Source organism: Mirounga angustirostris, unplaced genomic scaffold (assembly GCF_029215605.1).
Source record: "Mirounga angustirostris isolate CCGP_5_RB_7025 unplaced genomic scaffold, mMirAng1.0.hap1 SCAF_3, whole genome shotgun sequence".
Classification (NCBI taxonomy): Eukaryota; Metazoa; Chordata; class Mammalia; order Carnivora; family Phocidae; genus Mirounga; species Mirounga angustirostris.
The window spans coordinates 95,508,133-95,532,961 of NW_026991711.1; the positions used below are offsets into that span (position 1 = coordinate 95,508,133).

Below are 24,829 nucleotides of genomic sequence, written 5' to 3' on the forward strand. Positions count from 1 at the left end.
TTGGCCGGGAAGTGGGGGGAGGAGGGAGGGTCCTTCACCTGATAATGGCTGTGGGGGAAATTAAGCGGAAGAGACAGAAAATAAGACGCTAGACCCACAGCAAAGTCAAAGGGCAGTGGGAAGAGTCTTGTTCAAGTTCCCTTAGAATGTTTGGGTGAAATCATGGGCATTTCCATGGATTTCCTAATGGCCAAACCTCATGAGATGCTTTTTGTTTTCCTCTGACCCTTGATTTGTTCTGGTTTTCTGTTCTCTTCCTAGAAGCCTTGACCTGCTCCATCTCTTCAATTTCATTACGCTCAGGACTGGCTGAAAATTTGGACACCGTTTCCCTAGCCCCTAGGTATTTAGTCTTCCTGGAAATAAGCATTCAGTCCCTTTTTAAAATAGGCTGAATTTAATCATTGTGGGTGGATCGCTACCTGTCCTCCAGCTGCACCATATTTCCTACCCCCCCATTGCAGCTACAGAGAGCCATGTGACTAGTCCTCCCCAGTGGAATGGGAGAAGGAGTGATATGGCCATTTCTGTCTAACCCATCAAAACTCTCATCCTCTTTTTCTGTTCCTGTGGGCAAGAATGGCAAGGACAAGGGTAGCCTTGGAAACCACTTGGCAGAGCTTCTGTTTGCCTGGATCCCCAAGCGACTGTGCACAGTAGAGCTGTCCACCAGCATGGAACTTGGCCCTGGATGGTTACTGTATACTTGGGTTGTGTTTGAGCCACTCTATGTCTTGGGTGTGTTGGTGACAGCTGTTCAGCCTACCCCAACTGTATCGATTTCCTGGCGATGCCATAACAAAGTACCACAAACCAGGTGGATTAAACCAACAGAAATTTGTTCTCTCACAGTTCTGAGGCTAGAAGTCTGGAATCAAGATGTTGACAGAGTTGGCTCCTTTCAAGAGCTCTGAGGGAGAATCCGTTCCATGCCTTTCTCCTGGCTTCTGGTGATGGCAGGCAATCTTCACCATTCCTTGGCTTGGAGATGCAGCATTCCAGGCTCCGTTTCCGTCTTCATGTAGTCTTCTCCCTGCATCTCTGTGCTTTCACATGGTCTTCTTCCCTCTGTCTCCCTCCTCGTTTTATATGGACATCAGTCATATGGAGTGAAGGGCCCATCCTTCTCCAGTATGACCTCATCTTAATTTAACTAATTACATCTGTAACCATTCTATTTCCAAGTAAAGTTACATTCTGAGGCACTGAGGGTAGGACTTCAACATATCTTTTCTTTGCGGCGGTGGGGGGGAGACACAATTCAACCCATAACATCAATTAACACAAGCAACAAACAAAATGCGGAGAAATCCCCCAAGTCATGGCGTAAGTACAGCGGATTCTTGCAGCAACTCACCTTTGATACTAGAGTCTGAGGTGGATTTTCAGTTCTCCTCTTGTCCTTTCCTGGAAAACAGGCCCATCCAGCCTTTATTCTCCTGGATCCTGGGTCAGGCAGTTGAGCCTGAATCCATAGATAGGTTTAAATGGCCTCTTCGGTATAAACATCTTGGGTCTCAGTTTTCTTGTCAGCAGAAGGAGAATATTGATTCATGTCCTGCTGACCTTACAGGGCTTAAATAAGGATCAAATCAGTATGTAATGGTAACAACCGATGTGCATAACGTGCTTTAGAGTTTAGCATGATCTCATCATTCTTGGTAAACCTTTCCATTTTTTTTTGCTAGTTGGCACTCAGGTGTACAAAATTGGGTTAAACAGCTCATGGCAAGCCATGCCAAACATAATTTTTCCTCTCATTTTATTATTTATTTCATTTCTTTCATGGTTAGTTCTCATTTTCTGTCACCTAGCAGTGGCCCCAGGGGCTTCTGCTACTACAACACATTCTTTTCTTAGAATGGGACCCAACCACTTTCTGTCCCCAGTGGGATTCCCACAGTTTCTATGATGGAAGCTGGGGTCAGGAGCCCCCTCCTCTCTTCTGGGTGGGGTTCAGGGAGGGAGCTGGTAGCTCAAACCAGTTCAGGATGTGGTCCAACACAGTCGAAGCTTGTGTATACCAGTTTATTATTTTCGTCCTTCCTCCATTCCTCAGCTCCAAATAAATAAGGAAACTAAAGGGAAGGAAAAACAGGGGTAGGATCGTAAGACAAAATGAGGGGTAAGGTTGGTATACAGAAATCCCACCATAAGTCCTGTGTCGTTTTAGAGATCTTCTTGAGCTTCCGGGTAGCCAAAGCAAAAGGTAAGGCAAATGATTGATTATGAAAATGAGCAAGCTGTTCCTTAAGAGAAGCCATGCTTTCCTGGCAAGGAGGCCTGAACCTTGTATCTCCTGAGATCCTCAGTGAAATTCATATACCAAATATAGCAGTGATTGTATACCATGACTTTTAAAATAGGTAAATTCCATTTTTACTTATTTCCTTTTACTTCATTTTTTGACATGATGCCTATGATGCTCATTAGGAATTTGCAAATTAAAACAACTACATACCTATGGGAATGGCCAAAATCCAAAATACTGACCACACCAAATGCTGGTAAGGATGTGGAAGAACAGGAACTCTCATTTGTTTCTGGTGGAAATATAAAATGGTAAAACTACTTTGGAAGACAGTCTGGCAGTTTCTTACAAGATTAAATATACGTTTATCGTATGATCTAGCAGTTGTGTTCCTTAGTGTTTACCTAAATGAGTTGAAAACTTACATCCATAGAAGAACCTGCGCACAAATGTTTATAGTAGCTTTATTCATAATTGCCAAAATTTGGAAGCAACCAAGATATCTTTTAATGGATGAAGAGATTAACAGACTCTAGTACATCCAGACCATGGAATATTATTCAACAATAAAAAGAAATGAACTTTCAAGCCACAAAAGGACATGAAGGAACCTTCAATAAATATTGCTAAGTGCAAGAAGCCAATCTGAAAAGGCTACATCCTATATGATTCTAACTATGTAACATTCCGGAAAAAGCAAAACTACAGAGATGGCACAAAGATCAATGATTGTCCGGGGTTGGGTGGCATGGAGGTGGGAGAGGAAGAGAGAGATGAATAGATGGAGACAGGAGATTTTTAGGACAGTGGAGTTATTTTTCTGTCTGATACTGTAATGGTGGATACATGTCATTATACGTTTGTCAAAACCCATAGAATGTGCGACACAAAAAGTGAGTCTTAATGTAAATTACAGAGTTTAGTTGACAATAATGTTTTAATATTGGCTCATCAATTATAACACATGTACCCCTCTAGTCTAAGATGTTAAAAAATAGGGGATATTGGGGTTTGTGCAAGTGTATATGGGAACTCATATTTTTCACTCAAATCTTTTTCTTAAATCCTAAAACTGCTCAATAAGAGGATCATTACTAAAAAAAAAAAAAAAAAAAAAAATGATGCACCTCTAGGTTCTCCTGGAATTGCCAGCCACTAGGAATGGACTCAGCACCCCCAGGCAGTGCCAAAGTCTTCCCTTTTTTGCACCTGTCCCATAGAGCCTGCAGGCTTCCAGAAAAGTCTTCCTGACTTACCTCCAGCAAGGGAGCCAGATTCCCTGAAGAAGGCAAGCCTTGGGGTGGGGGGGACCTAGCACAGGAGGAGGGGGGGTCCTCTTACCCCCCTGCTCACGACCACACATGGGCTTACTCCCAAGTAGGTCCTTTTAACTGCTTCTCAGCTGGGGTGTAGTCATTGTCAAGTCAACATGTTACCTAAAATATGTTGAGAAGGCACCGCTTTTAGACAGAGTATTCAGGGCAAACCCCTTCTTGTGTTGTCCTGGTGTCTACTATGACTTCCATTCAGGGTATCGGTAAACTGAGGCTCAGAGACCAAGTCCCACAGCACTAGATGGCAGAGGGAGGACTGAGTCCAGGGCTAAGGATGAGCCCTCAGCGTCACACCCATCTGCTCCGCTGGGTGGACAGGCCTCCTGGCCTGCCCCTCCCCGCTCCCCCTCCCGCCTCCCCCAGCGCACCTCCTCCACGTCCAGCCCTCTGGCCCCAGAAACCCAGCCCCGCGGTCAGCTCTACCTGTCCCTCGCCCCGCCCCGGGCCTGCATCTGCCGTCTGGACTTTCCCACCCTCCTGCACAAAGCCACGTGTTTGGGAGGTAGGAGTTCCCATTTACACTGCAGCAAAAAACGAGAAAAAAAATTTCGTCTTAGATGTTTACTTAAAAAAAAATCCAAAGACTTATCTCTGAAAGTGTACACACAATAGCAGATGTTGTTTAAAAGGCTTGTAGGACATTCCCAAAAGTTATAAACATATCTTTCAGTGGTTATTTAAGATAAACAGATAGAAGTCACATATTTTTTAGTACAAGAGACAGCTTGCTGTTTGGAAGCCAAATAAAGATTCCTGAGTGTGAGATGCACCTGAAAAAGATTAGGAGATCGTATCAAGGACATTAAGCTGGGGCCAAATCTAACATGCTTTTCTTGGAGTTGTGTCTCTGCAAAAAAAAAAAAAAAATGGGTTCCATCTCCATGCAGGGGACTTAGGGCTGATAGGGGCTTAGGGGACCTTTTCTCCGCACCTCTGCTGTGTTTCCCTTCTCTGGTGCCAGGCCCCAGCCACCTGGACAGGCTGCATGGCTCACTTCTACCTCACGGCTCCACTCAGCCAATGTTTGCCGAGCACTTCCTGGGTCCTGGGTGCCGCCCAGGTGCCAGGCACACAGACTTGACATGGACGGCACAGTCCGGCCAGGGAAGCCGTTGTATAAATGGATACTTTAATCAAATGCGATCGCTTGTGGAAGCATCCGGTGATGCTTAATCATATGGGCTTGGGAGCCAGACTCCTTGGATTCAAATCCTGACTTTGACACTTCCTTGCGCTATATCCTGGGGCAAGTTAATTTATCTCTCTGTGCTTCAGTTTTATCATCTATGCAATGGAAGTAATAATAGTACCTGCCTATATAATGTATCGCCTTAAAAAAAAAAGATTTTATTTGTTCATTTGTGAGAGAGAGAGAGCACAAGTGGGGCAAAGGGACAGAGGGAGAGGGAGAAGCAGACTCCCCACTGAGCAGGGAGCCCAATGCGGGACTCGATCCCAGGACTCCGGGATCATGACCTGAACCCGAGGCAGACGCTTAACCGACTGAGCCATTCAGGTGTCCCAATGTATTGCCTTCTGTGTAAAAAATTACCCAAAGCTTAGTGGCTTAAAAATCAACTTTTTGAATGTCACGGTTTCTGTGGGTCAAGAAGAGAACACTGGGTGTTATACTCAACTAATGAATCATTGAACATTATATCAAAAACTAATGATGTACTTAGTTTGGCTAAGTTGGCTAATTGAATTTAAATTTAAAAAAAGGAATATGAGCATTGCTATTGGGTGCCTCGTACTCTGAATCTCTCACAAGAGTGTAATCAAGGTGCGGGCTGGGCTGTGGTCTTCTCGGGGCTCCCCTGGGGAGAGTCTGCCTCCAGATTCACTCACACTCACGAAGCTGCTGGTGGCTTCAGGTTCTCGCTGGCTGTTGGCCAGGCACATCAGGCTTTTGCCACATGGATCTCTAGGATACTCACAACCCGCAGCTTGCTCCTCCCAGAGTGAGGCCAAAGAGAGGGAGGGAGAGAGTGGGAGAGAATATTTTTGTTACCTAGTTTCTGATGTGACATCCCATTCCTTTTGTCATATTTTTTAATAAAGATTTTATTTATTTATTTGAAAGAGAGAGAGAGCAGGAACAGGGGGCAGGGAGAGGGAGAAGCAGGCTCCCCGGTGGGCAGGGAGCCCAATGCGGGACTTGATTCCAGGACCCTGGGATCATGACCTGAGCCGAAGGCAGATGCTTAACCAACTGAGCCACCCAGGCACCTCCCTTTTGCCATATTTTTTTTATCTAAAGCCAGTAACCAGGTGCAGCTCCCACTGCAGGGGAGGGATTTGCACAGGGCAGTGAACCGGGGGTCACTGGGGCCACCCTCGAGGCCATCCTGTGGTACCCCCCCTACCTCGTAGGATTGTTGTGAGGATTGGATGAGTTTATCTGTGCAAAATGCTTAGCCCAGAACTGAGTTCTCCTCTCTCCCATTTTAAGATTTAATTGCTCAGATGATTGGAACTCTCACCTCAAAACACACAGGCACGTGCGCACAAACATCCTATCCTCCCATCTTCTTTTGTCTTCTTTTCCCGTCTGTTTCCTTACCCTTGTCGATAAGCCTCATGGCAGTAGGGGTTTTTGTCTGTTGTCTCACACCTAGAATCAGTGGCTGGCGTGTAGCGTTTTCTCTGATAAATCATTATTGGATTGATTGGCAGGATCGAACTGTGCCTCCCTTGGGAGAGGCAGTGTTGCAATGCTATGATCCCACTACTCAGTGGTGGTGGCCCCATGTCTTGTTGAGCTCTCTTGCTCTTCTCTATAGCACATACCATCCTTTGTGTCGGACCATCTCCAGCACCCCAGAGGGTCCCTGAGTGCCTCTCGGAGCCCAAGACCATCTTTGATGTCAGAATGTTTCCCACCATGGCTAACTCAACCCCCTCCCACTGCGGCTGAGCAGGGCTGTGATGTGGCCCATGGGTGGCACTCATCATGTGAAGGGTAGTCGGGCCTTCAATCCCGGGACCCTGAGCCCTTCACTCTGGCCTCTTCAGAGAGTGGCCACTGGCTGAATCTGTCATGTCACGGGAGAAGATGCCCAGGGGAAGGACCGGGGGTGGGCTTAGGAGTGAGTCCCTGTTCTGCCATTGAGCCTAGCTTTGACTTGCAATTCCTCAACTTGGTCATGGCCTCTCAAACTCTAAAGTGATACTGTTCACCTGGGAGATCTTGTTAAAATAAAAATCAGAGTTAGCCGTGTGGGGTGGGGCCCGAGATTATGCCTTTCTAACAAGCTCCCAGGCAGTGCCGGAGTGGCTGGTCTATGGGCCCCACCGTGATTAGCAGCAAGGAAACAGACAACAGCAGCTCCTCTGTGCAGAGATCCAAAAAAGCCAGCGTTTCCACTCCTTTTGTGCAGATTCCAACTGAGCGGTAAAGCCACAAGCAAGTAGGAAAAACAAAGATGCAGAATCAAATGTAACTAGGGGTGTGGGAAGACAGCGCACACCCTTTGGATGATGTATAATTAACATGAACCTGCAGGGAAGGTCCACTCTAGAAGGACAGAGAGCAGGGAATTTAGGTTGGTTGGAAAGAGAAACTGGGGGTCAGTTTGCAAAAGGTTTTGAATGCCAGGTTCAAGTCTCTGGATTTGGTTCTGAAGTCCAGGGTTGCCAAATGCAAATGCCTACAAGCATTCTTTTGAGACAGTAAGGAGTGGTGGGGTCTGCGGTCAATGGCGAGAGCGTGTCTATCCAAGGGGGCAGTTCCTACTCAGCTCCAGCTGATTGTTCTCATGGGAGATCATAGTTGGACCTTCCGATTTTTCGAACAAAGTCACGTATTTGGAATTTTATGTAAAATCTTCCAATTTTTAGAAGTTGTGAGGCCAAATGAAATTTATTTGGGACCATATCTGGCTTGCGATCCTGCAATTCATGACCTCAGATAGAGGTAAAAGGTAACCAGTAAAGGCATGGGTCAGGAAGCTGCTTCTTGGAAGAAACCAGTGCCTGGATAAAGTCCACAGCAGCTGAGAACCTTGGTCAGGAGAGAGTGTGCTGACTGTTCACCTGTGATCGGACGTCCTCCTAAGTAGTCATACTTCCGGGTAAGAGGTCTCCCAAGGACTGAGGGAAGGTGTTCACCTGGAGTAGAGATAATCACCTGCTCTAAACATGAGAACTAAATGTGCTTCCACCTTTTCTGCCATGCCCCAAGGCTGGCCACCTCCGGCATCATTAGAGGGCGTCATGCAGTGTGAGGTCAGGTAGCAAAGGGGAGCCAGGGGATGTTTGCTCACACCTCAATCCGGTCATTTCTTAGCTTGTTGACCACTGGCAAGTCAGCTAACCTCTCTTGCCTCAGTTTCCCTTATTTATAATAATCTTGCCTCTCTCACAGGGTAGTTGAGAATCAAATGAGCTAACATAGGGAAACACCACTGTGTCTTGCACAGACTAAGTGATCAATTGATAACGATGATGATGATGATGATGATGATGATGATGATTGTCATCATCCAGTTTGGGGGCAGTGAAATATATTATCCTTGGAAGGGTCATTAGGGATCACTCAACCTAATCACTTTACAGGGGGAAACTGAGGCTCAGAGCAGGTAGGTGGTTTGGTCAAGGCCCCACGGGAAGGAGGAGTCAGCGAGATCCACCAGCTCCCACCCCTTGTACTACATGTTTCTCCCCAGCAATGAACACAGGGCCTGGCACGTGGTTGTTTGTGGAATGAATGAATGAACCGATAGCCATGGAAGAACCAGCCATTTCTCTCATTTTCTCTCTGTGTTTATAACATTTCATTCGTGATTCACCCGCAGGTACGTGGAGAAGAGAGAAGCGATTTACATAGGATTCACGGATCTGGGGATGTAGAAATGGTGAGGAATTCACATGGCGTTGGAGCTGGTGGATATTGTCTCTCCAGCCGGCCAGCCTCTTTTCCACCCTCCCTCTCATTCTTCCTTCCATCCCTCCTGCTTCCTGCCTGTCAGTCTGCCAATTATTCTTTCATTCAATCCATTTTTATTGAGCATCTACTACGTGTCAGGTTCTTCAGGCACTGGGGATGCAAGATTGAGCAAAACTGTCAGGATATAGGCAGTTGTTAAATGTTGTAAATACTTACAGGATTTCCTTCATCGAGAAATCCCCAGGCTCAAGGAAGCAGCTGCTCAACTCCCACCAAACAGGGCACATCAAACCCGGAGCACGGTCCCCAGGAAGCCGCCGTCTATGTGCAAACCCCAATTTTCCACAATTTTTGAGTGCCTACTGTGAGCTGGCACTGGGCTAGGCACATAGGTGCCCCGCTTCCCACTGACAGGGGTGCAGGATGAATTCTAAAGCTGCTTCTTCCTGCACGAGTAGCTGGATGCTGTCTCGACAACACCAAATATCAGGGGGCGAAACAGAGCAGACTGTGTGCTTCCTGATGTCTCCAGAGACACCGAGATTGCTGTTTCCATAAAGATATTTGGGTTTCCTGTGGATGAAGGAGGCTTCTTTGTCCTTCAGAAGTTTGTTGGTAATGGGGCCAATCAGCATCAATGTGCAATAAAACTGGGCTTTCATCCGAAGGACATGGAATGTCTCTAATGCAAGTGGTGAGAAATTTCAGATATTTTCAAATAGAAAAAGAGTTCCTTGGCAGTATTAGGAAATCATGTCCCTTGCAGACTGAATTTTCCAGGTTTTAGCCAGATGGCAGGGTTTGGAGGCCTGAGTTAGCCCTGTCCGCACAGCTATTCTGGAAATCTGGAAAGACAGCTTCTCTAGGCAGCCAACCGAGATGGCTGAAATGATAAAAAATACGTTTTTTTTTTTTTTTTCTTTGCTTAACTGCAGGTGTTTTGGCCTTCATTAGCTGCATCACGGGTCTGTCCTCCCAGAGCCCAGCTCTCTGGAGGGTGAAGCAACTGACAACTTCTTCCATTTCTGGGCCGAACCCTGCCTCAACTATCTCGCACTGCACTGCAGACCCACCCACTGGTGGAAGAGAAGGCTCTGATAAGGGAAAAAAGACAGTATCTCCAAGTGTTTAAAGTACAAGTGCTAGACCCCGTGTGTTCTCTTCTAACAAAGGCCAGCAGAGAAGAAGATGCCGGTGATTTGTTGGTCTGACTTTACCTATTTGAAAAATGCCCTCCATGCTTCAACATGACACTCTCGAGCATTTCCTATCCTCTTGACAGATCCCAGAAAATTCACAAAGCTGCGGACATTATTGCCCGAGATAACTGGGAAGTGGTGTATTCGTGGCGGCACAAATAGGGAAAGAAAATGAATTGTTTGAAAAAAAAAATGCATGGGCACATAGGAAGACATTTATGCACAGATTTATAAGTTCCTATAAATGCCACTTCTAGAATATTCATCTCAATCCAGAGCCGTTTCTTTTTCTGAAAAGTAATTCTTAATAAAGATTCCATCACCCTCAGTAAACCTTCAAGTATTTCTTTCATATCTTACACGAGAGGATGCTTCTTTCTCAGTCAGGACTGCTGGTGTCTTGGTCCCCTGCTGGAGGGGTAAAGTTTACTGCTTGCTCCTTTTGTGTGAAGGGAAAATAAAAGTGGGATTCTCTTTCTTCTGGTTTGTTTTCTTGAGCTTGTAATTTTAAAATATCTTCTTTCGGGCCCCTTATATATTGACTACCGTGGCACAGAAGTCAAGCAAAGGGGACTCTGTCACCTGACAAGTCTGCCCCCCGCTGAGACATCAGGCAGGGATATCTGGGTAAAAATCCCAGGCTCGAACGCAGTTGTGTGATTTCCTATGATAAATAGCTTGGACGAATGCTAATCAAAATTACTTTCTGCTTCTACCTTATTCAGCAAGACGAATGCATGACATGGCCCCAGAGGCTGGGGTTTGTTAATTTGCAGATGTCTTTGCTCAGGTCTGTCTGACTAGGCTGGCAGCTCTCTGTGCACACAGGGCGGAGCGTGGGCCCCTCTGTCATGGGCCCCTCGTCTTCTCCCCTGCTCACCGGATTCTGCAACTCGGGCACCATCCACGATGCCCACTCAGGGAAGCAACTCGGGATCTCTCACATGCTGGAAATGTACATTGCAGACAGCAAAAGGGATCCCGGTGATTTGAAGACAGAGACACTGATGGTGTGCATTACCGTTCTCCTCTCTAGGACACACCCCTTCCAGGTGGACATAGGTAATCAAATGGGCAGGAAGAAATGAGAGATTTTTTTTTTTTCCAATCGGATATTTGGATCACAAGATGCAATCTCAAGAGATCAACAGCTTGAGAAACCACTATGCATGTGGGTTGAAGGATTTCAGGAAGAGTCCCCAGTAGGGCAACCAGATCAGTGAAGAGGGTGTCACTGCCGTTTTAAGACTCAGCTAATGATGTCAGGGAAAAGCAAAGGCTAATTTCAACCGGGTGAAATGGTGGATATATGAATAGAGATTGACAAACTTAGACCACCACAGGCTGTGTGCCTCCTGTGTTTGCTGCTTTCAATTTTTGCAGCTTTGTGGGAAGGACCAGTTAAAACCACCTGAAGACCAGGTGTATGAAGGTCTATTTGATGGGACTGAGTTTCCTGGGCGCGAGCCTTGCACGATCCCCACACAGGGACCCCATCTGAAAGGGACGTGTTGGCCTGGTGTGAGAGTGATGCCGTTTCCCTCCTAGGTCTTAACCTTTCCTAGCGAGACAGACAACCAGGAAAGTAGGAAATCGAAACAAGCTATGTTTAGCCGAATTTTACATACCATAATCTCTTTACCATGGTCCAGCAAGGCAGGAATGCTTGGGCCGATCAGTTCTGGTACAAATCCATTCCAGAGGGGAGTGATTTACAACTTAGCACCATTCTCGACTCTTCCCTGAGAGTGAAGTTAAATGACCCAAGAATAACAGGACTCTGCACCAGAACTAGGGAGAATGGTTTTCTAAAGGGTGGTCTCGGGAGTAGGTTTTCACCTGCAGAAACGCAGGCGCGAGCACTGCTCCGGAGTCCTGGTCAGGGTCAAGGCTCATTCCTATTTTAAGAGGTCGGTGGTGTGGTGAGTTATGAGGTCTGAGGGAGGAGTGGGCCTGGCCCAGGGGCCTTTTGTTGCCTTCTTACCAAGGAATCTTGAGTTGATCCAGGCCAGGGATACATGGCTCGTTCCCCCCTCCTCCTGACGCCAAGCCTGGTCGCTGGTGACCGGCCCCATGGAGGTCCTTCTGCCTCCAGCATGATGCCAAAAGATCCATCCCAGTGGTGTTGGAAGGCAAAGGTTGAATGGGTGGGCCCCGGCGGAGAAAGAAACAAGGGCAAAGGTTTGAAACACCATTGGTTAAAATACCTCGATGTAAAAATGAGCCTCTTGAACGCGTCTGAGAGGGTCTAAACACCCATCTGACAGGGCTTATAAATAGACAAGTGAGATGTTGAAATTATTTTAAGACAGATGCCTTTTTAAACTGTATTCGGAGCACCTTTCGGGGCTCCTCATGGCACAGTTCCTCGAGCAGGAGGTATTTCATCTTCGGAACATCTGGAACTGTCAAGGAGGTAGCCCTGCAGACCCCAGCAGATGCAGGCACTTCCACATAAAAGTGCGCCAACAAATCATGCCTGCAACTGCAGACCAGCTCAAGTGTTCCGCAGCAGCGACTGAGGAAGCAGGGCTCAGGCGGGGAGCACAGCTCACGGGAGCCCCTGGCCCCCCTCCACTCCTACTGCTGGAATCAACCCTTAAAAAAACAATTCGGCTGCAATTGTTTTTGTTTTAAAGATTTACTTATTTGAGGAAGAGAGAGTGTGCGCGAGGTGGGGGAGACAGGCAAGAAGGAGAAGGAGAGAGAGAATCTCTCTCCACTGAGAGTCATAGCCCGACGTGGGGGCTTGATCCCACGACTCTGAGATCATGACCCGAGCCGAAACCAAAAGTCGGATGCTTAACCGACTGAGCCACCCTGGCTCCCCCTTTCTCTGCAATTCTTTACCAAGTGGCTAACCAACTGCAAGCCAGTTTGTTTCCTTGTCTTGTAGGAAGTGATTGACAGAAAAGTCTTTTTTGTTCCCCGCTTTGGGGTAACATTTTCTCCATCCCATAAATCCATAGGCTTGACAGAACAGGGTCAGTTTGTGCTGTTACTCAAAGAATCCCCATGCTTGCTTGCTTTGGGTTTTCCACTGGCCTTGTTGGTCTTTGGGCAGGCAGGGCGGTGGGGGGGGGGGGGGGCGGTCACGGCACCTTGCCCATGAAGGGGGCCGGTGTGGCCCCATACTGCCTTCTTACGGCAGGTAAAGCCATGTGGCAAAGTCAGACCTCCCCCCCCGCCCCGGACGCTGACCACTCGGCCCCAGAAGGGACTTCTTCCATTAAACCCCCAGACAAAACTGATGATACTTTATCTCTTCAGGGGCTAAGGCTCAAGTGTGCATTCAAAACCTGTGTCTCAATGCATCGCTTGGATTTTTTTTTTTTTTGTGGCTGCATGCCAAAGTGCTACAGGAGAAATAGAAACAGGAGAACCTCACAAGGACTGAGCTGGAACTTTACACAACTTTTCTATAAAGTATAGCAATAAAATAAATACTGCTGATAATAATAATAAAAAAAAAATAATAATAAATGCCTTGATCAGTTTTATGAAAACATTTGGACCTTGCGGGACGGAGGAGGAAATGAAACTGGATGTTGGAAGCTTTGGGATTTATAAGAACGTCTTTGGCCAACGTAATAAAGACAATCTTCCAGAGTGAAGGGAAAGCTGGTGTTATGATGGAATCTCCACCACTGTCACTGTTTTCTCTCTCTGTTGTAGTGGCAAGCCAGCCACCACCCTGGTGACCAAGTACATCCTCGAAATTAGCTTCCCGGCAGATGAAGTGATGCTCTCCGCAACTTAGTGAGGCGGGTTGCTTCGCCCCTATTAAACCGAGCCAGGCATGCTGAGGGGTGGCAATGATTTCAGGGTCAAACGTTGAAATATCTGGTACCTCCCTAGAGCCAGTGTCGGCTGAGACACCGCTGTTTGGGCGGGAGGGGCAGGAAGCCCCCGGCTGCCATTCTGTGCATCTGTGCATTGGAGTGCTTGGTTCTTTTCCCCTCTGCTTCTCAGGAAAGAATGCCCGAGTGAGGACAGGCAGCCGCACAACTTCTACCACCCTGTGGTAACTTCATGCCATGACATACACTGCCCAGATGGGCCTTCACTGCCATTCCTGTGATAAGCGGCACCCCGGGTACCTGGGCACCCCATTTCATCCTGCGGTCCACGGGGGGGGCAGCTTTAGTGGAGCTCTGGAGGTCAACAGCAACACGTCTTTGTCAACAGCAAATTTTGAAAGATCTCAGAATCACCAACGCTGGCCCTCCATGGTCGAGGAATTGGCCACGAGACAGACCCAGAACAGGTTTCAGCCAGAGCCCAGTGGCGATGTCCCATGTCCAACACCGTCTCAGGGGCCGGGGCTCCAGAAAGGAAAGCGATCTGCCCACTGAAGCTGCCCAAAGCGCGCTCGGCTTTTGCATTTTCTCCCAGCCTGTACATCTCCCAAATATTCCTTTTCCACAGTGTGCCCCCACCCCCAATTTTATATGTAGCAGATGGCCTTCAAACAAATCAAGGACAGAAGCTACAAAAGCCTTAAAGAAAAAAAAAAAGACAGTGAAACTCATATATTTCTTCAAACGATAAGATGAACTACAGATGTTTGCTGAAGGGTGATGCTGCTGCCTATAACTTAAGACTCAACTTAAAAGAAGATTCCACTTGTGTTTAGCGTTGGACAAGCCCGGTAGCTGTCAGGGTGTGATTTATGGAGGTTGTTTGTGAGATCTGATGTCACTGGGGACATAGCAATTAAAACGCTCTGCCATTGGGCCCGCAGAGCCGCCTCCTCTGTGGACCCAGGCATGGAGTCCAGGTGGAAATGCCCTGCGCTCCACAGCCAGGCACGAGGATGGGTGCGGCCATCCCCAGGGTGCCCTCTCGCTCCCGATCCTCCCTCCCTCCCCTCCTGCAGAGTTCTTGGTCCTCTTGGACAAGTCCCGTTCTTACCTGACACCTGCAGTCAGATTAATCTCCAAAGAAGCTTGACAAAGTCACTAAAAGAGAAACAGTCATCTGTTGCGGGACTCGGCTGCATATAGGAAACAGCTGCTTGCTAGGCTCGGTTTGTAAAGAAGGCAGAACAGCATCACTGCGAAGTGTTTAAAAACGCACGGAAAGCATGTATTGGAAAGGCCAGCGGAGGCCTGTAATTAACACAACGCTCAGTATCTGTGTTTCTATTAAAAGCCGCTTTTCCAGGACTTGTTGTAACTTGGACATATTTATTACGAACTGAAACCGAAGGTACGAGCGAGGCCTTAGCTGGATGCCGTTTGCCCTCCCGTCGTTTGGCCTCCTAAGCTGAGATTCTTAATAATGCAAAGAGAGCGAGGTGTTTTGGATGCACACGCCCGCTCCCAAGCACGAGCCGCCGTCTGCATCTGTGTGGAGGCAGACACCTACGCCCATCACACATGTGCCCGGGGCCCTTTGGCAGCTGCTCGGCGCTGGGTTGATGGCAGAGGCCGCAGGGTCCTGGGTAGAAGCAGCGGGAGGAAGCCCCAGCCTGCCTGTGGCCTCTGGAACAGAAATGTGGGGAGCCTTTGAAGTTCCCACAACTCAGGTGGAAGCCCCTCCGAGCGGCCCTGGGAGGAAGTCATTCGTTTTCACACAAAGGGGAAAATTCCTCAGGACCCTGGTGTTTCCACTCAAACAAACCTCTGAAAAGTTGTTCTCCAGAGGATCAAGGACCAGCTGTTCTCCATCTCCGTGAGGCGGTGGAGAGAGGAGCTGCGCTGGCTGGAAGACAGCGTGAGAGACGCAAGCTAGACAGGAGGAAGCACGGTGAGGCGGGCCAGGTCCTTGGCACGGGAACCAGGAAGATAGCACGTGGTTTGGCCGTCAGAGGGAGGAGGATGCCCGGTGTAAGCGTTTCAAGATCTGTTCTGTGTTCATGGAGAAGATTGCAGCCCATGGCCTTTTTACCTGCCACTGAGTTCGCTGGGCGCATGCCGCACACAGGACCCACAGGCTGCAAGCTGCTGACGGCCCTTGGGTGTACCTCAACTCACACCCAGAAGTTTCCAGGGAGGTGAGAATGCTGCTTATTTGTGTGTGTGTGTTTTAAAGATTTTATTTATTTTTTTGAGAGAGAGAGAGAATGAGAGAGAGAGAGAGAGAGAGAGAGAGCATGAGGCAGGGAGGGTCAGAGGGAGAAACAGACTCCCCACTGAGCAGGGAGCCTGATGCGGGACTCGATGGTGGGACTCCAGGATCATGACCTGAGCCTAAGGCACTTGCTTAATGACTGAGCCACCCAGGCACCCGCTGCTTATTTTTTAAAAATACCTTAAATGACTTGGTAGTGGACATTCATCTTTTTTTTTTTTTTCCTATTTTTTTGATCAGGCTACCTCTTACTCTCTTTTCTTGTGTAGGAGTTTCTCGTCCTGTGAATCAGAATTCCTCTCATTTCGGAGGCTGAGAAGTCAAAGCCTTGCCTCTGTCCTCCCTTCGCAGGCTGGACCATCGGGTCTCCTGTTGTGGACGAAGCTTGCCTCATCGTTGTGCTGGTTCACCCCACCAAAGGTAAGCCGCAGGGGAGGCATGCGCATTGTGCATTTTGGCCCGTTAACCAGCTCTGAGCAGACAGACCAAATAATAATAATGTCCTGAACAAATCCTGCGGGATAGGGGGCCCTGGTGGAGGGAGGCGGGGCTGGCACTCTTTCCTGAAACCGTGGAGTCTCTTGACACAGAGCCGTAGGCTTCACAGGGCTGGATGCGATCCCGACTGAGTGATCTTGGGCAAGACTCTTATCTTTTCGGAGTCTTGCTTTCCTTATCTTCAAACCACCGCCCCTTACAGGATCATTGTAAGGATCACGTGAGGCTCAGTGCTCGGCACATAGTAGGTGCTCAAAAGCGGTAAGCTTTCTGCCATCGGGGGGAAATCCTGAGGAAGGGGCAGACGTGGATTAAGGCCCGCGGCGAACATATCACTGTACTGGGCTGTTACACCATAGCCGCCATAAAAGACCCTCCAAGGGAAAACGTAAATGTCTCACGTGGCAGATTCCCCCCTAGTTTTCTGTTTCAGGACCTAATGGGGAAGCTGGAATGACAGGGGTGTGCTTTCTTTTCCATTCATGCTCCTACCCCAGATCATTCCCTTCCCTTCCCTGTCCTGTGCTCTGGGGCCATGGAGGCTGACCTGCATGCGATGTATCTCCTGGGCTTCCAGCCCTCTGGTTTCTGCCTGCATTTGGCCAATCCCAGCCTCCCTCCAGCTCCCACCAGGTTCCAAGAACACCATTCCCTTGAGGCCAATGGATGGATACAGCTTCTCACCATTGCTAATCTCTAGGGCTTTGCTTTCCCATGGTGCTTCCTTAAGCCGTATCCCTACTTCTGTAAATGGTCCCTTCATTAAATTCTCTTTGCAATCTCATCTGAATGTGCTTTCTCTTTTCTGCCAGGAGACTGAAAAAGAGTGTGACTGGACAGCATCAATCTAGGAAGACTTCCTGAAGGAGGGTGTCTCTTCCCCAGATTTTTGGAGGAGAACCACAGTAACTTGATAAGGGCATCGAATAGAAGGCTGATGTTCCTGCGAGGGAGACTGGAGTCAACAAAGACTTAGGAGTTAGACTCTGAGTGAACTCTTCACGGGTGATGGCAAAGGTCCTTATCAACAGGACATCCCTGCAGACTCAGAAAGGGAGAGAATAATGATGCTAAAAATAGAAAACCGTGTCATTTATTTATTGTCTACTGAGTGACCAGCACTCACAACTGTGTGATAGGTATTATTATCATTTTATGGATGAGAAATGGGAGCTCAGAGAGGGTAAGTAACTTGCTCAAGATGGATTGGAATGATGGATTTGGAATTCATAATGATGGATTTGGAATTCATAATCCATACATGATGGATTTGGAATTCATAAAGCATGGAATTCATAAAGCCCAGGCAAGGCTGCCCAACGGTCCCCACTCTGCCTGGGACTGAGGGGTTCCTGGGACGTGGGACTCTCAATGCTGATTTTTCTGTTAATGGCAGGATCTGTTGGGTGGTTGTGGAGGTAGTGCAAGTGGGTACTAACAGTCATGCCTATACTAAATAAAGTTAATATCCTTGCCTCAGAGGACCCCCTAGAGTTGATTGGTAAAAGTGGAAGCATGAAGGGAAGGAAGGAAGGAAGGAAGGATGGAAGGAAGGAAGGAAGAAAAGGAAGGAAAGGAAGGAAAGGAAGAAAGTAATTATCAGCTCAGAGCATTCCATACAGCAGCAGAGAGGTGATGCAGTCAGTCCAAATAGCAAACAACATTTCTATTTGTCTCAGGACTGTGATAGCATTTTTCCCTCTGACAGACTTTCCTTTGCAACTCATTTTTGGCTCTAATTAATGATAAATGGCGGGTGCGTTCTTTAAGCACAGGGAACCAGAGGAGAGAAAACGTGGTGTTCAGATTCTGGGAGTATCAAGAGGTAAGCCTCATGACAGGGCAGAGCGCAGCCTTAGGGGTCTTTGGAGGTATAAACACCATCACCCAGTTGACTCACTTGTTAACCCGAGTGTGTGATGGGTGGGGGTGTCTGTGGGCAGGATCATTCCAGGCTCAGCCATGATTCTCTGAAATAACAGCAGCAAAGCTGCCATTATGGAACTCCTGGTACCTTTGCTCCAGGTGTTTCGTAGACATAATTTTAAATGCTTAGACAATCCTTCAGAGCAGGCATTATTAATCCCATTTTCGAGATGAAGAAACCGAGGAGGAGCAGTCTCTGGGGACTTCTTGTGTGAAACTGGCAGGTCTGGGCTCCCCAGTGACGTTCCTTGGGCGTCAAGTCATGAACCAGGGGATAGTCTTCCTGAGTGCCCACGGCTCTGGCGATGGCTGGTCCCATTCAGTAAACATTCACGGGTGCCTGGCATATTCTACCAGAGGGGGTGGGTTCATGGAGTTGTCCTTGAAGAACTCGGATGGATCTTTTATGTTCCCCACCACTGTGGTGATAGCAGCCTATGTTCTTCCAACTTCCATTCATTTGCACATGCTGTGTCCCCTGCTGGAGTGGTCTTCCTCTGTTTGACCATCTGAAGAGCCTCTACCCATCCTTCAAGACTCAGTTCAAGCACCGCTTCCATGGATATAGTCTTTCCCACCCCCCAGCCCTAATCTGGGTGAGGTCTCCTCTTCTGGAGTCTCCTCCCATCCCATATGGATGGTGACCTCAACTGATTGTTCTATAATCTGTCACCACCCTTCTCACTGCCAGTCTTCCCAGCCTGTGAGCTCCTTCAGGGGAGTGATGGTGGTTTCTTCGGTTGGTGCAAGGCAGATACTCAACACTGTTGAATGAGTAAGGGACAGGCTAGAGTGTCCCGGGAGCTCTGGCTGGGACACACTGACCTCCATTGCTTCTGGTGGACCCTGCTCGGCATCTTAAGTTTGCTTCATGCTAGATTTTCCCCACACATGCTTCTGGGGAGCATGCCTTGGGGACTCTCAGTGAGCTGCTTTCTCTCCTTGGGTGCGGCTTTTCACCAGTCTGTGCCAAGACTAGGTGCCGCCCATAGTGTGCTCTTAATTAAGGGCGGTGATTCTGGAAGGGAGAAACAGAGGAAGCACCATAATTTATACTGGATGATTGCCATCTCATTTTATCAATCTCCTAAGGTTTGATTAAAGAGACCTCTAAGGATAGGGATAGAGTAGACGCAAGCTTCACTACAGAAAGCGTTTTTCACAAGACTCTTCTCGGAAGAAGGAAGGATCCAAGCTCTATAAATATGCAGCATGCCAAATCTGAAGGCAAGAGTTGATTTACAAATTTCCGCTCAGCCCAAAGTGGGTCATTGCTTATTTAGAGAGGACTTTCTGCGTGGGTCCCTCTGAGCAGTTGGCATCTCAGGGATGGAGGGGTCAGAAGGCTGGGCTCCTGGCGTTCTTTACCATTTACCAGCTGGGTAGCTTGGTGAGATCATAATCCTTCTGATGTTGGCATCTCTGAGATGGCAGTGATGATGATGATGATGGTAATAAGCTTTCCTTATAGAGCTGCCATTTGGATTGAAAGAGCTCACACCTAATTCTCAAATGTAAATGAACACATTCTCATTTTAGTGGTTAAAATCAAAGCCGAAGAACCAACTAGGACAAACAATTCTGCTTCAGATGCTTCTGTGTCGCAATCTAAGTAAGGCCCAGTGAAACACAGTTCACAAAGCTGCTCATTGTTCTCTCTGGTGCTGAGTCCATACCTTTGAAGTATGTCCCAGAGAAGGACCAAGTCCCAGCCAGGGCCGATGTGAGCCACTGCACTCCCTTGGCAAGCTGTGGTTTTGACTTCAATTACATGAGTTATGTTAGGTGTTTGTTGGGCTTTGCATCTTGATCAGGAATATTCCCTTGTGAAAGGGCTGCTTGATTTTGGCTTGCTGATGTCAGCAGTGTAAATATGATTTAATTGATTAATAGGCATTAATGACTGGTAATTAAGGCATAACCTGTTAGCTGGAAAGAGCTCACAAAACATGCCCATAAATGGAAGGATGGCCTCGTTTCTGATCATCGTCCCTTGTCTGTGGACAGTGATTCCACTGTAGGGTCAGTTGCCTTCTGCCATATGGGTTATACATAAAATAAAATGCATATATTAATATATTTGGTAGAATCCATTTATTGTACTTTCATCCACTGAAAAAAACCCGAGTTTTGTCCATATGAAATGAGTCCTTAATCTCTGATCTGAAGGTCATCTGTCGAGAAAGCCCTCTGCTGTGGTTGGTGGAGGTGCTCTACTCCAGCAGGTTTTGCTGTCTATAAAATCCTGGGCTTCTACTGCATTCATCCCTCTTTGATTATCGAAAACTTTCCTTTGCTGCTAACACTCAGGAACAATGTAATAAGTAACTTCCAATTAAAGTTTTCCATATGTGGCAAAAATTGTAATGAATGAATAAGTAAAGACCGCATAATGGAAGCCTATTAGCCAAGTGAATATACTCTTTTAAGTTAAATTTCTATAGCACTTTTGTATTATCTCCCATCAGAAGAGAACGTGCAATTACCAATTTTATCTTATCTCGGGCTTATTATTAAAGAGTAGTAAAGGAAACTTCATTCCAGGAGCCATAATGTGATTTTTGATTAATAGAGGGATTCTTATGTGACAAGAATATTTCTCCTAGGCAAAGTAGGCACATGGATTTCTGCCTGAGCTGGCTTGTAGCTGGAGGCTACATCTCAGGTGGAGCGATTGTTCAACAATAGAACATATGTCTCTACACGGGGATCGGATTCTTAAGGTACTCTGGAGCATGAGAAGGGCAGGGCAAAGTTGACATTGGCTTTGCAAGAGACCGATGTTTATTTAGTTGCTTCCAATCAGTATATCAAACCCGACACAGATTCGTGTGCAAAGGGATGAGATGAGCACCCCACAGCTCTTGGTTTCTCAGCATTCCTTCCCGCCCCTCTTGGAAGCTCTTCTACCACCTGCCGTAGTCTCTCGTGGGGTCCAGGCACATTGTGGGCACACAAGGGATATCTGTGAGTCGATGACCCACTGCCTCCCACCTCCAACTGAGGGCGGAAATCGTTTGAATTTGAATGCCAGTCCTCCAAGCCAGCTTTTCCCAGAGAACTGTTCTGAGGAAGTTATCTGGAAACGTGCCCTTGGCTCCCAGCGGCCTATGTTTATGCCAGTGACCTGGGGAGCATTTGTTAGGGGACAAGGCGAGGGCTGTCCCAGTTGCCCTGCAACAGCCCTGTTTGACCAGAAGTCTGAGCCCTCCTCTTCAGAGTGTGGGGCAGGGCCCGTCCCTCAGAGCCTGGATGGTTCCCTTGGAGCTGGCTCTGCTCTTGCCCGCTACATGACGCTGGGCAAACATCCTGACCCATCGGAGCCTGTTTCCTCAGCTGGAACCAGGAATCCTATCTATTCTGGGGACTTACTGTGAGGATTTGAGGTAGACAGTGTTTTAACACGTAGGCGTCACCATAATGTCGAGGCTACCACCTGTTGACCTAACGGCTTGGGCGCATAATATGGCTTCATTCCTGTGGCTCTCTGTCCCTCCTTGAGGATGCTTTTTCTACTGGTCATTGCCATCTCCCATCTCCCAGGGTAGGTGTGCTCTGTGCAGGGGACCCCCACCGTTGACAAGGCTGCTGACATGGGATTTAATCCTGTGGAGAAAACGGATTTTTCTATCATTTGGCAGAATAACTCAGATGCCAAAAACAGCACATGCCCTTCGACCAGAAGCTTTCCTTCTAGAAGTTTATCATAAAGGAAGTAACTGAGCAAGCATGAAAGTTATACGCATATGAATGTTCACTGAAGTGCGGTCTACAGGGCCAAAAAATTGGAATGCAAGGAGAGTGGGAGGTGGTATTTGTTATATCAACTGTGGTGCATCGAACTTTAGAGTCCTGCGCAGCCTAATCGAGATACCACTGTAGAAGACCATCTAATGTCGTAGAAAGATGATTATGACTCGGTAAGTAGAAAATCAGGTTATAAAACAAAATATGCCATATGATTCTATTTCTGAGAAAAAAAATTTAGGAATATAAATCAATAGATTAAATGTCAGTTATGTCAGGATAGTCAGATGGTAGATTATGTTATATCCACTCTCTCTTTTGCTTATTTCTGTATTCTGATTTAATAATTAATCAGTATAGATGTAATTTTTTTTTTAAGCGAGAAAATGTTATTTTGTAAAGTCTTTTCTTTTAAATTGAGCCTGTAGAACAGTAAAGTCCACATCAACAGGCGGGGCTTACTCTGGGCAAGCCGGAGCCAGAGTGGGTGGTGGGATTTCAGGGGTTTCAAGGCCCTTTCTGAATCCCTGCTTCCTCCTCCTTGATATCCCGGCTGGCATGCAGGTTCCCTGTAGGGGAGAGAAACACTGCTCACTGATGTTTCTGGTCACTGGCCCCTTGGTGGGACAGAGCAGACAGGCCATCTGGCTATCCCGGGTACTCTTGTGGTCAGGGGTAATTCATGTCTGGGACCAGATATGATGGGAAAGATAAAGCTGATAGACAATGTGAAAAGAATATTCTGGAAGAAGGCGGAGGAGGGCAAGGAGAAGCTCAGAGCCTGAGGGGTGGGGCTCCAGGACAACTGGCTACCTTCCAGCCTGGCCACACAATTTAGTGCCTTCCAGAAACAGAAGATGCCTGGGTCACCAAAGGGAAGGGCCCAGCGGGGTTGCACACAGGGGTGGCTGGCTCACCCAGGCCTGGCTCATGCCCTGGGGGCGCCACCCAGCACCCACTGCGGACGGGTGCTTGGAAGGAGGAGGGATAAATACAGCTGTCTCCAAGGGGCAGAGGTAATTGGCTTCTTCCTCAGGAGCATTTCCTTTTTAAGGCAGAATGCTATAACTGGCAGGCCGCAAACACCGGTGTGTGAAGGTAAAGCCACCAAAGAGAGGGCATTTTGGCCCCTGGCGGTTGGGCCTTTTCATTAACCCCCTGGGCTGTGGTTTGGCCAGGCCTGGCTTCCTCAAACCCCGCTGTACACAGACCAGGGCGCTGCCCTGCGCTAAACCCACCTGTAGCTCCCCATAGCCTGTGGGGTAGGGCCTGAGCACTTTGTGGTAACAGGGCCCCAGCTGACATCTCTGGTCCTGCCCCACCCCCTCCAAGCACACGCCTCCTTCTGCTTCTAGAAATTTAGCTGGGTCCACTCACAGTGTGTTTTGATAATGCTGAGACTTTAGGCACATGCTGTCCCCTTTGCCTGGAAACCCCTCCTCCTTCTCCACACACTGAGGTCTTATTCGTCTTTTAAGAACCAAATGGAATTTTCTATCAAGAAGCCTTCCCTGATTCACTCCATCCCATGGAAGCCATTCCCATGTCTGTCTTTCTTTCTTTCTTTTCTTTCTTTCTTTCTTTCTTTCTTTCTTTCTTTCTTTCTTTCTTTCTTTCTTTCTTTCTTTCTTTCTTTCTTTCTCTCTCTCTCTCTCTCTCTCTCTCTCTCTCTCTCTTTCTTTCTTTCTTTCTTTCTTTCTGGTCACTGGCCCCTTGGTGGGACAGAGCAGACAGGCCATCTGGCTGATAGAAAATGTGAAAAGAATATTCTGGAAGGAGGCGGAGGAGGGCAAGGAGAAGCTCAGAGCCTGAGAGAGAGATAGAGAGAGAGGGCACAAGCAGGGGGTAGGGAAGAGGGAGAAGCAGCCTCCCCGCTGAGCAAGGAGCCCAAAGTGGTACTCGATCCCAGGACCCTGAGATCATGACCTGAGCCGAAGGCAGACGCTTAACTGGCTGAGCTACCCAGGTGCCCCCATTCCCATGTGTTGCTTAAACACTTAGGTCGTTAGCCACATGAAGGAAAAGCTGAAGGAATAAATGTGTTGACGTATTTTTTCCTTTGAGATTCCAGGCTGTGTATGAACTCTAAATACAAACCTCAGCCCTGCAAATTATTTTTTTAATAACAATGTTTTTATTTTATTTTCAAATAAATAATATAGTCACATGGTTCAAAAGTATAATATGAGTCTATGCTAATCAAATATGAATATTCAGCAGAAATTCAACCTTTCACTATAACTCCTAGATCTGCCGCTCCAGTTCTCTCCCAGACAGAGAAGCAATGTTACCAATTTCTTGTCAACCCTTCTAGACACACGAAAGCAAGCACACACACCACATTGAGATTTCTCTAGGGCTTAAACAAATGGGGCCATCCTCTATGCCCTCCCCTGCACTTTGCTTTTTCCAGTCCACACAATATTTTGCAAGATTGGTTGATGTCAATCCATAAAGAAGGTTGTTTTTTTTGTTTGTTTGTTTCATTTTTTCTTATTGTTTCTAGGATTCATTTGAGTCAGTGTGTCATACTTTGTTTAACTTGTCCTCCACTGATGGGCATTTAGGTGGTTTCCAGTCTCTCACTCTTACAAATGGACCTTGAGAGAGCTTGTTTGGAGGTTCTAGCAGGGGAGCGCAGCTACTCGTATACCCTTGACCGAAGAACGGTCCTCCTCTATCGGGGAAGGTCGTCCTCTTCGACCGAGCGCGCAGCTTCGGGAGGGACGCACATGGAGCGGTGAGGGAGGAAGGGGACACCCGCCTAGCCAGCCAGATCAGCCGAATCAACCCTGGTGATCAATGGGGTGACAGATGTCGCAGCCAGATCGCCCTCACATCCCAGTCTCTCACTCTTACAAACTGCACTGCAATACATCGTCTTCTACGGAGTCATTTCTCAGAACTACCT

The 24,829-nt window shown here is 47.6% G+C and overlaps 1 protein-coding gene and 1 long non-coding RNA gene across 3 annotated transcripts in view; both read left to right on the forward strand.

The window, feature by feature from the left end:
- The window catches only part of EN1 (engrailed homeobox 1), an 83,339-nt gene extending 73,189 nt beyond the window's left edge, over positions 1-10,150 (forward strand). The window contains exons 4-5 of one of the 2 annotated variants that reach the window (XR_008505634.2): positions 8,382-8,441; positions 9,409-10,150. The gene's annotated coding sequence lies outside the window, so the exon portion shown is untranslated. The remainder of the gene's footprint in view (positions 1-8,381; positions 8,442-9,408) is intronic. The other variant, XR_010410115.1, reaches the window with a different exon arrangement.
- Positions 10,151-11,663: 1,513 nt separating this feature from the next.
- LOC135363867 (uncharacterized) lies at positions 11,664-20,888 on the forward strand. Its single transcript, XR_010410116.1, has 3 exons — positions 11,664-15,670; positions 16,017-16,167; positions 17,058-20,888. It is a non-coding gene; the product is annotated as an uncharacterized LOC135363867 (long non-coding RNA).
- Positions 20,889-24,829: the final 3,941 nt, after the last annotated feature.